At 45.1% G+C, this 10108-nt stretch overlaps 1 protein-coding gene across 1 annotated transcript in view; it reads left to right on the top strand.

Moving 5' to 3' along the window:
• The first annotated feature begins 244 nt into the window (after positions 1-244).
• LOC124007660 (lysine-specific demethylase 6B-like) overlaps positions 245-10108 on the top strand; it is a 154927-nt gene continuing 145063 nt past the window's right edge. The window contains exon 1 of the mRNA XM_046318331.1: positions 245-707. The gene's annotated coding sequence lies outside the window, so the exon portion shown is untranslated. The remainder of the gene's footprint in view (positions 708-10108) is intronic.

Genomic DNA, 10108 nt, shown 5'->3' with positions numbered 1-10108 from the left:
ATGTGTGTGTATGTGTGAGTGAGAGTGTGTGTGTATGCACTCTATTCCTTTCCTTTCTTTGTTTGACTACTGAGTTGAAAAAAAGCGAGACATAAAAAGAGTGTGTGTGTGTGTGCGTGTGTGTGCGAGAGTGTGCGAGAGAGAGAGAGAGAGAGAGAGAGAGAGAGAGAGAGAGAGAGAGAGAGAGAGAGAGAGAGAGAGAGAGAGAGAGAGAGAGAGAGAGAGAGAGAGAAAAGAGAGAGAGAGAGAGAGAGAGAGAGAGAGGGTGAGGGAAAGAGGGAGAGTAAAGAAAAAGGAGATCCAAAGCAAGAAGCACACACTTTTTTTCTGGAAGAGGGAGAGAGAGACAAAGACGCAATTCTATTTATGTATGATTTGTAGCCTTTTTTAAAACACTGCATGCTTCTGACACCAGTGTCAGGTTGGGGGGCTGGTTGTGTGTGTGCGTGTATGTTTTTTGTTGTGTGCATCGGTCTGTCGCTGGGTGTGTGTGTGAGGGGAAGCCGGGTTCCCGGCCTCCGTGTCCGTCTGGTTTAAAGGGAACAGAAGGGAACAACACAAAGCTAGGGGCTGAATGTCGCTGCTACTGGAGATTTGCTGAACTAGCCTGCCTTCGCTGCTCTGCTCTGCCCTAGATAACTAACACAACACACCCTCTGGATATTACTACTACTTAATCAGCACCTCTCAGCCTAACCCTGAACACGGTAAGAGCCTTCTCTTTTCACACACACACGCTCACACACACACACACACACACACACACACACACACACACACACACACACACACACACACACACACACACACACACACACACACACACACACACACACACACACACACACACACACACACACACACACACACACACACACACACACACACACACACACACACACACTACTATCATGTGAACAAAGCAGAATGCTAGGGGTGTTTTAGCTAGCTTGCAAGCTAGCACCAAGAGTTGACAAAAGCAATCTGGAAGAAAAAAGTTGCTGTGCAGTGGAGAGAGAGACTGGGGTTCTGTGTGTGTGTGTGGAATGTAGCATACACAAAGAGAGATTGTGCATCAGCTGGGATGTAGTGTGTTTATTATGCTGGCTGTCACTGACTTCTACCCGCTGGTGTTGGACTGAAAAAAGTAGTTTATTTTTCCTTCTCTCTTTCTCGTTCTCTCTCTCTCCCCTTCTACCTTTTCTCTCTTCCTCCCCTTCTATCTTGTTCTCTCTCTCCCCCCTTCTAACTCGTTCTCTCTCTCTCCCCTTCTATCTTGTTCTCTCTCTCCCCTTCTATCTTGTTCTCTCTCTCCCCTTCTATCTTTTTCTCTCTCTTCCTCCCCTTCTATCTTGTTCTCTCTCTCTGCACCTTCTATCTTTTTATCTCTCTCCCCCCTTCTAACTCGTTCTCTCTCTCTCCCCTTCTATCTTTTTCTCTCTCCCCCTTCTATCTTGTTCTCTCTCTCTCCCCTTCTATCTTTTTCTCTCTCTCCCTCTCCTTCTAACTTGTTCTCTCTTCCTCCCCTTCTATCTTGTTCTCTCTCTCTCCCCTTCTATCTTTTTCTCTCTCTCCCTCCCCTTCTAACTCGTTCTCTCTCTCCCCTTCTATCTTTTTCTCTCTCTCCCTCCCCTTCTATATTGTTCTCTCTCTCCCCCCTTCTATCTTGTTCTCTCTCTCCCTCCCCTTCTAACTCATTCTCTCTCTCTCCCCTTCTATCTTTTTCTCTCTCTCCCTCCCCTTCTATCTTTTTCTCTCTCTCCCTCCCCTTCTAACTCGTTCTCTCTCTCCCCTTCTATCTTTTTCTCTCTCCCCCTCCCCTTCTATCTTGTTCTCTCTCTCCACCCTTCTATCTTTTTCTCTCTCTTCCTCCCATTCTATCTTGTTCTCTCTCTCCCCCTTCTATCTTGTTCTCTCTCTCCCTCCCCTTCTAACTCGTTCTCTCTCCCTCCCCTTCTATCTTTTTCTCTCTCTCCCTCCCCTTCAATCTTGTTCTCTCTCTCCCCCCTTCTATCTTTTTCTCTCTCTCCCTCCCCTTCTATCTTGTTCTCTCTCTCTCTCTCTCCTTCTATCTTGTTCTCTCTCTCTCCTTCTATCTTGTTCTCTCTCCCTCCCCTTCTAACTTGTTCTCTCTCTCTCTCCTTCTATCTTGTTCTCTCTCTCCAATCTTGTTCTCTTTCACCCCTTTTCTCTCACTCACTCTCTCTCTCTCTCTCTCTCGTCTCTCTCTCTCTCTCTCTCCCCCCTTCTGTCTTGTTCTCTCTCTCCCCTTCTGTCTTGTTCTCTCTCTCTCTCTTTCACCCATTTTCTCTTGTTCTCTCTCTCTCCCCTTCTGTCTTGTTCTCTCTTTCACCAATTTTCTCTTGTTCTCTCTCTCTCTCCCCTTCTGTCTTGTTCTCTCTCTCCCCTTCTGTCTTGTTCTCTCTCTCTTTCACCCCATTTCTCTTGTTCTCTCTCTCTTCCCCCATCTGTCTTGTTCTCTCTCTCTACCCTTCTGTCTTGTTCTCTCTCTCTTTCACCCCTTTTCTCTTGTTCTCTCTATCCCCTTCTGTCTGGTTCTCTCCCCCTTCTGTCTTGTTCTCTCTCTCTCCCCTTCTGTCTTGTTCTCTCTCTCTCCCCTTCTGTCTTGTTCTCTCTCTCTTTCACCCATTTTCTCTTGTTCTCTCTCTCCTATTCTATCTTGTTTTCTCTCTCCTCTTTTCTCTTGTCCTCTCTCTCCCCCCCTTCTGTCTGGTTCTCTCTCTCTCCCCCTTCTGTCTTGTTCTCTCTCTCCCCCTTCTGTCTTGTTCTCTCTCTCCCCCTTCTGTCTTGTTCTCTCTCTCCCCTTCTATCTTGTTCTTTCTCTCCCCCTTCTGTCTTGTTCTCTCTCTCCCCCTTCTTTCTTGTTCTCTCTCTCTCACTTTCTATCTTGTTCTCTCTCTCCCCCTTCTGTCTTGTGTTCTCTCTCTCCCCCTTCTGTCTTGTTCTCTCTCTCTCCCCCTTCTGTCTTGTTCTCTCTCCCCTAATATACTGTTCTCTCTCTCCCCCCTTCTGTCTTGTTCTCTCTCTCTCCCCTTCTGTCTTGTTCTCCCTCTCCCCCTACTCTTCTGTCTTGTTCTCCCTCTCCCCTTCTGTCTTGTTCTCTTTCTCTCTCCCCTTCTGTCTTGTTCTCTCTCTCGCCCCTTCTATCTTGTTCTCTCTCCACCCTTCTGTCTTGTTCTCTCTCTCTCCCCCTTCTATCTTGTTCTCTCTCTCCACCCTCCTATCTTGTTCTCTCTCTCTCCACCCTCCTATCTTGTTCTCTCTCTCCCCCTTATGTCTTGTTCTCTCTCTCCCCCTTATGTCTTGTTCTCTCTCTCTCTCCACCCTTCTGTATTTTTCTCTCTCTCTATCTCCACCCTTCTATCTTGTTCTCTCTCTCTCCACCCTTCTATCTTGTTCTCCCCCCTTCTGTCTCTCCCCCCCAGTGGAGGTTCCCCCTATGATTTGAATTGCCAGCTTCGCTCTCTTTCTCTCTTTCTCTCTCTCTCTCTCTCTCTCTCTCTCTCTCTCTCTCTCTCTCTCTCTCTCTCTCTCTCTCTCTCTCTCTCTCTCTCTCTCTGTCTCTGTCTCTGTCTCTGTCTTTTTCTTTGGTTTTACATATGGATCTCTGCTATGGTACTTGCTGGCTAAGCATTAAGCAGTACATACTTATCCCTATATGCGTACTGAGAGTGAAAGAGCCAGGGCTGAAGCTAGCTGAGGCTGTGTGTGTAGTACTGTAGTGTGTTTGGCATTGTGGCTGTTAGTAGCTGCTCGTCTGGGCTGGTCTGGACTCGTGTGGTGTGGGCTGGTGTGGTCGGATGTTTGTGGTTGTTCTGGTCACTAGTCCACAGTGAGTGTGTGTGTGTGTGTGTGGGGGGTGTTACTGATAACAGGCGGATGTAGGGAGGTACTCGAGGGCTAATGTGAGATGTAGTAATCAACATGCTATTGTTGTGTGTGTGTGACATTAGTCATATCCCGGAGAATGGTATCAATGAAATGTGTGTGTGCATGCATCCGGTTTCCTCCTGGAGCTGATGTTACGTGTGTGTGTGTGTGTGTGTGTGTGTGTGTGTGTGTGTGTGTGTGTGTGTGTGTGTGTGTGTGTGTGTGTGTGTGTGTGTGTGTGTGTGTGTGTGTGTGTGTGTGTGTGTGTGTGTGTGTGTGTGTGTGTGTGTGTGTGTGTGTGTGTGTGTGTGTGTGTGTGTGTGTGTGTGTGTGTGTCTGTCTGTGCCTGGTGTTCCCAGTTCTCCTTACCAATCCCAGTTCTTTACCAATCCCTGTTCTTCAAACCAATCCAAGCTCCTGGAGAATAGAAACACTCCTCACTAAAACACTAGAGAAACACCCACCTCATCAGCAGCTGTAAACTGATTGCTACGGATACCCCCCCCCCCAACACAGACACATAGCAGAGCCTAAATCACTGAACCCATCTCCCCTGTGTCACTATTCCATTTTCTTCCCCCTCCTCCTCTCCTCCCCTCTAGGGATTGTCCTGCCCTCCTCCTCCTTCGTTCTCTCTCTCGCGCTCTCTCTCTGTCTCGCTCTCTCTTTCTCTCTCTCGCTCCGTAATCACTTGATCCATTAATTCATTAGCACCGGAAGTTTATCCCTCACTCATTCTCTTTTTCCAGTCGCCTGGTGCTCGGAGCCAGCAGGCGCAGCGGTTCAGCCCGGGTCGACTGCTGTGCTAGTTTTAGAATAGATCTGCTGTGCCTGTCTCTTCCATCCATTATCGATCTATAAGGAAATATCTACGCTAGACAGACACACTAATCTGTTTATACTATAATCTGGACACACACTACACTACTACGAGTCCTAATCCTAGTTTTACATAGATATTTCTGTTGGGGGTTCTATTTCTAGTACAGCATATTTTACAGCATGTATATGTATATACAGTACCAGTCAAAAGTTTGGACACACCTACTCATTCAAGAGTTTTTCTTTATTTGAACTATTTTCTACATTGTAAAATAATGGTGAAGACATCACAACTATGAAATAACACATATGGAATCATGTAGTAAACAAAGAAGTGTTAAAAAAATATCAAAATATATTTGAGATTCTTCAAAGTAGCCACCCTTTGCCTTGATGACAGCTTTGCACACTCTTGCAATTCTCTCAACCAGTTTCATGAGGAATGGTTTTCCAATAGTCGGGAAGGAGTTTCCACATATGATGAGCACTTGTTGGCTGATTTTTGTTCAATCTGTAGTCCAACTCATTCCAAACCCTCTCAATTGGGTTGAGGCCGGGTGATTGTGGAGGCCAAGTCATCTGAATCAACACTCCATCATTCTCCTTCTTGGTCAAATACCCCTTACGCAGCCTGGAGATGTGTTTTGGGGTCATTGTCCTATTGAAAAACAAATGATAGTCCCAATGAGCACAAACCAGATGGGATGGCGTATCGCTGCAGAATGCTGTGGTAGCCATGCTGGTTAAGTGTGCCTTGAATTCTAAATAAATCACAGACAGTGTCACCAGCAAAGCACCCCCACGCCATCACACCTCCTCCATGCTTCACAGTGGGAACCACATGCAGAGATCATCCGTTTACCTACTCTGCATCTCATAAAGACACGGCGGTTGGAACCAAAAATCTCACATTTGGACTCATCAGACCAAAGGATAGATTTCCACCGGTCTAATGTCCATTGCTTGTGTTTCTTGGTCCAAGAAAGTCTCTTCTTCTTATTGGTGTCCTTTATTAATGGTTTCTGTGCAGCAATTCAACCCTGAAGGCCTGATTCACACACTTGACAGTTGATAAATACATGATTCCATATGTGTTATTTCATAGTGTTGATGTCTTCACTATTATTCTACAATGTAGAAAATAGTACAAATAAAAAACACTTGAACGAATAGGTGTGTCCAAACCTTTGACCTGTACTGTATATGTAGGGAATATATTCCTAAATGTGTAGTATTTGATTTTAATCTTGGGATATAAGTTTGAATTTTTGACAGTGGAGGCTGGTGGGAGGAGCTATAAGAGGTTGGGCTTAATTGAATGGCTGGAATGGAATAAATGGAACAGAGTCAAACATGTGGTTTCAATATGTTTGATGTGTTTGATTCCATTCCAACCATTACAATGAGCCCGTCCTCCTATAGCTCTTCCCACCAGCCTCCACTGGTTTCTAATAACGTTCATTACAACTGAAATATGAGATGAAGTGTTATTTAGAGGTGATGATGACAGTGGCCTCTGGCCAGGATGTCCTTGTAGCAACAAACCATTTCCTGCACCAGGCGTTATGACAAGGTGTGTGTGTGTGTGTGTGTCCATCCTCTATCTTTTCCCTGGTGGTCGTCTGGTCCCTCTGCAGATGTGCACACACATAGGGGAGTATGGGAGTGTGTGTGTGTGTGTGTGTGTGTGTGTGTGTGTGTGTGTGTGTGTGTGTGTGTGTGTGTGTGTGTGTGTGTGTGTGTGTGTGTGTGTGTGTGTGTGTGTGTGTGTGTGTGTGTGTGTGTGTGTGTGTGTGTGTGTGTGTGTGTGGTTGTGCCACCCCCACCCCAGCCTCTGGGTCAGTCCCCCATGGCTGAAGGGTGGATTGTGCATTCATTGGAATGAAGGCGGTGATGGTGGAGGGAGAGAGAGGGGGAGTGGAGAGAGAGGGGGAGTGGAGGGCGGGCGGGTGTGATTGAGTGTGCTGCCTGGAGAAGAAAGGGAGACAGAGGGAAGAGAGAGAGAAGGGGGGAGTGGGGAGGGGGGGCTGGCTGGTGTTGTGCTCGAGAAACAGGAGGAGGAGGTGGAGTGGAATAGACAAACAGGGAGAGACAGAGAGAGAGACGGCAGGGTGTGGGTTAGGGGTGGCTGGCTTACTGGCTGGCGCCTGGGCTGGGACTGGGGGTTAGGACTGGAGTTTGGTTTAGGGGTCGGAGAGACTGGAGACTGGATTGGAGGAAAGAGAAATCCACATGCTTGGACTGACTTCCTTGTTTGTTCAAGTTTGTCTAGATTTGTGAGAGAAGTAGAGAAAGAGACACCAGAAAGAGAGAGAGAGAGTGTGTGTGTGTGAGAGAGAGAGAGATAATTGTGACAGATAGTTGTAAGAAAAACATAGGTGGACATGGTTTCCTGTGAGATGGAGACAGACTGGGATTTGTTTAGTTTAGTAAATAGAATCCAGTTACGTTAGGGACATCTCTGTTTTGGGGCTGTGGAGTCACACACTCACTCTCACATAAGTTTATTTTACGACCAAACAATTTATTCCCATTCAATATCCTATTCTCCCTAACCCCTAAACTTAACCTTTAACATAACCTTAACCATAATCTTAACCCCTAAACCTAAACTTAACCCTAACTCCTAACCCTAATTCTAACCCTAAACCAAACCACTAAGCCTAAAAAAAGCCTTTTTCCATGTAGGGACCACCAAAATGAATCTTTCACAGTAGGAACATCTCTGTGCAGGGGCTGGGAAGGGACTAGTTTTACTGAACGAGCTGACACACACACACACACACACACACACACACACACACACACACACACACACACACACACACACACACACACACACACACACACACACACACACACACACACACACACACACACACACACACACACACACACACACACACACACACACACACACACACACACACACACACACACACACACACACACACACACACACACACACACACACACACACACACACACACACACACACACACACATACAGTTGAAGTTGAAAGTTTAGATACACTTAGGTTGGAGTCATGAAAACTCGTTTTTCAACCACTCTACACATTTCTTGTTAACAAACTATAGTTTTGGCAAGTCAGTTAGGACATCTACTTTGTGCAGGACACAATTAATTTTTCCAACAATTGTTTACAGACAAATTATTTCACTTATTGTATCAAAGTGTGTGCGAAGAAAGAGGCCTTACAAACCTAACTCAGTTATACCAGCTCTGTCAGGAGGAATGGGCCAAAATTCACCCAACTTATTGTGGGAAGCTTGTGGAAGGCTACCTGAAACGTTTGACCCAAGTAAAAAAAAAAAAGTAAAGGCAATGCTACCAAATACTAATTGAGTGTATGTAAACTTCTGACCCACTGGGAATGTGATGAAAGAAATAAAAGCTGAAATAAATGATTCTCTCTACTATTATTCTGACATTTCATATTCTTAAAATAAATTGGTGATCCTAACTAACCTAAGACAGGGAATTTTTACTAGGATTAAATGTCAGGAATTGTTTAAATGTATTTGGCAAAGGTGTATGTAAACTTCCGACTTCAACTGTACCACCTGTTACCTGCACCCCTTTACTCACCTGGGCCCCTTGGCAAGCACTCCACTCCCCCTCTCTTCAACTCTTATGAGAGCACACCCTATTTACTCCGTATTGTGTGTGGAGTGGATGTAGTACGTGTATTTGTATATGATCGTATGTGTGTTTGTGAGTCATTCTGTTCTTTCGTGTGACAGGGCTAAGCATGTGTGTGTGCGTGCGTTTGTTTCCTGGCAGGGATTTTATGGCTTTCTGGTAAAGACTAAAGACAGAGAGAATAAAAGAAGTAAGGAGAACCTAGGCCCCAAATTGAAATAGAATATCCCTGCCCTGTGTTTTTACTCCTCTCTGTAATTCTCTGAACAACAGATTTGGTGTTCCTACTCCTTTTTTCACTCACTCTTTACATTTGTGTCATTTAGCAGACACTCTTATCCAGAGCGACATACAGGCGCAATTAGGATTAAGTGCCTTGCTTGAGGGCACATCGACAGATTTTTCACCTAGTAATCTTGGGGATTCAAACCGGTGACGTTTCGATTACTGTCCCAGCGCTCTTAAAACCTCTTAGAACTACTCATCCCGGATCCGGTATATTTGTCATCAGCAACGCTGAATAGCATAGCGGAACAGTCAAAAAATATTACTAGGAAATATTCATATTCATGAAATCACAAGTGAAATATAGCGAAACACAGCTTAGCCTTTTGTTATTCACCCTGTTGTCTCAGTTTTTTAAATGATGCTTTACAGCGAAAGCAATACAAGCGTTTGTGTAAGTTTATCGATAGCCTAGCATAGCATTATGTACACTTAGCATCAGGAAGCTTGGTCACGAAAATCTGAGAAGCAATCAAATTAACCGTTTACCTTTGATGATCTTCTGATGTTTTCACTCACGAGACTCCCAGATAAACAGCAAATGTTCCTTTTGTTCCATAAATATATTTTTTATATCCAAATACCTCCGTTAGTTTGGTGCGTTATACCCAGGAATCCACCGGAAATAGCGGTCACGACAACGCAGACAAAAATAATAATATAATCATATAATCAATCCTCAAGGTGTTTTTCAAATATCCATTCGATAATATCAACCGGGACAGTTGGCTTTTCACTAGGACCGGGAGAAACTTTGGGAACGTCATTCTTCAAAATAAAGGCCTGAAACTATGTCTAAAGGCACCTTAGGGAAGCCATAGAAAAAGGAATCTGGTTGATATCCCTGTCAATGGTCAAATGGGATGCATAGGAACACAGAGCTTTCAAAATAAGAGTCACTTCCTGATTGGATTTTTCTCAGGCTTTCGCCTGCAAAATCAGTTCTGTTATACTCACAGACAATAATTTTCCAGTTTTGGAAAATTTCAAGTGATTTCTATCCTAAATTGTAAATTATATGCATATTCTAGCATCTGGTCCTGAGAAATAGGCCGTTTACTTTGGGCACGTTATTTTTCCAAAAATTAAAATAATGCCCCCTAGCTTCTAGGCTACCTTTCTCCCTCCCTTATTTGTGTGTGTGTTGGACCGCCCAAACCAGGTTGGACCGCCCAAACCAGCATTTCTCTGTGAATGTGTTTGTGTGTGTCCGACCCCTCCCTCCTTAGTGTGTGTGCGCGCAGAGTCGAGTGCATGCCCCAGCTACAGTAACCAGGTGGTCCTCTCCTTTGCCCATGACCCCGTCTCCCCCCCTGTGACCCTGGGGTCATCCCTGAGATGCTCGCATCGATCAGCCTACCGGCTTACAGTAATGTATTAACCTGATTATGTTACCAGAGATGGAGGGAGGAGAGGAGAGGAAGGGGATCGATGGGCTGTGATTAC

The sequence above is a fragment of the Oncorhynchus gorbuscha genome, linkage group LG21 (assembly GCF_021184085.1).
Source record: "Oncorhynchus gorbuscha isolate QuinsamMale2020 ecotype Even-year linkage group LG21, OgorEven_v1.0, whole genome shotgun sequence".
NCBI classification, from domain to species: domain Eukaryota; kingdom Metazoa; phylum Chordata; class Actinopteri; order Salmoniformes; family Salmonidae; genus Oncorhynchus; species Oncorhynchus gorbuscha.
This window is presented reverse-complemented; position numbering and strand designations above follow the sequence as displayed.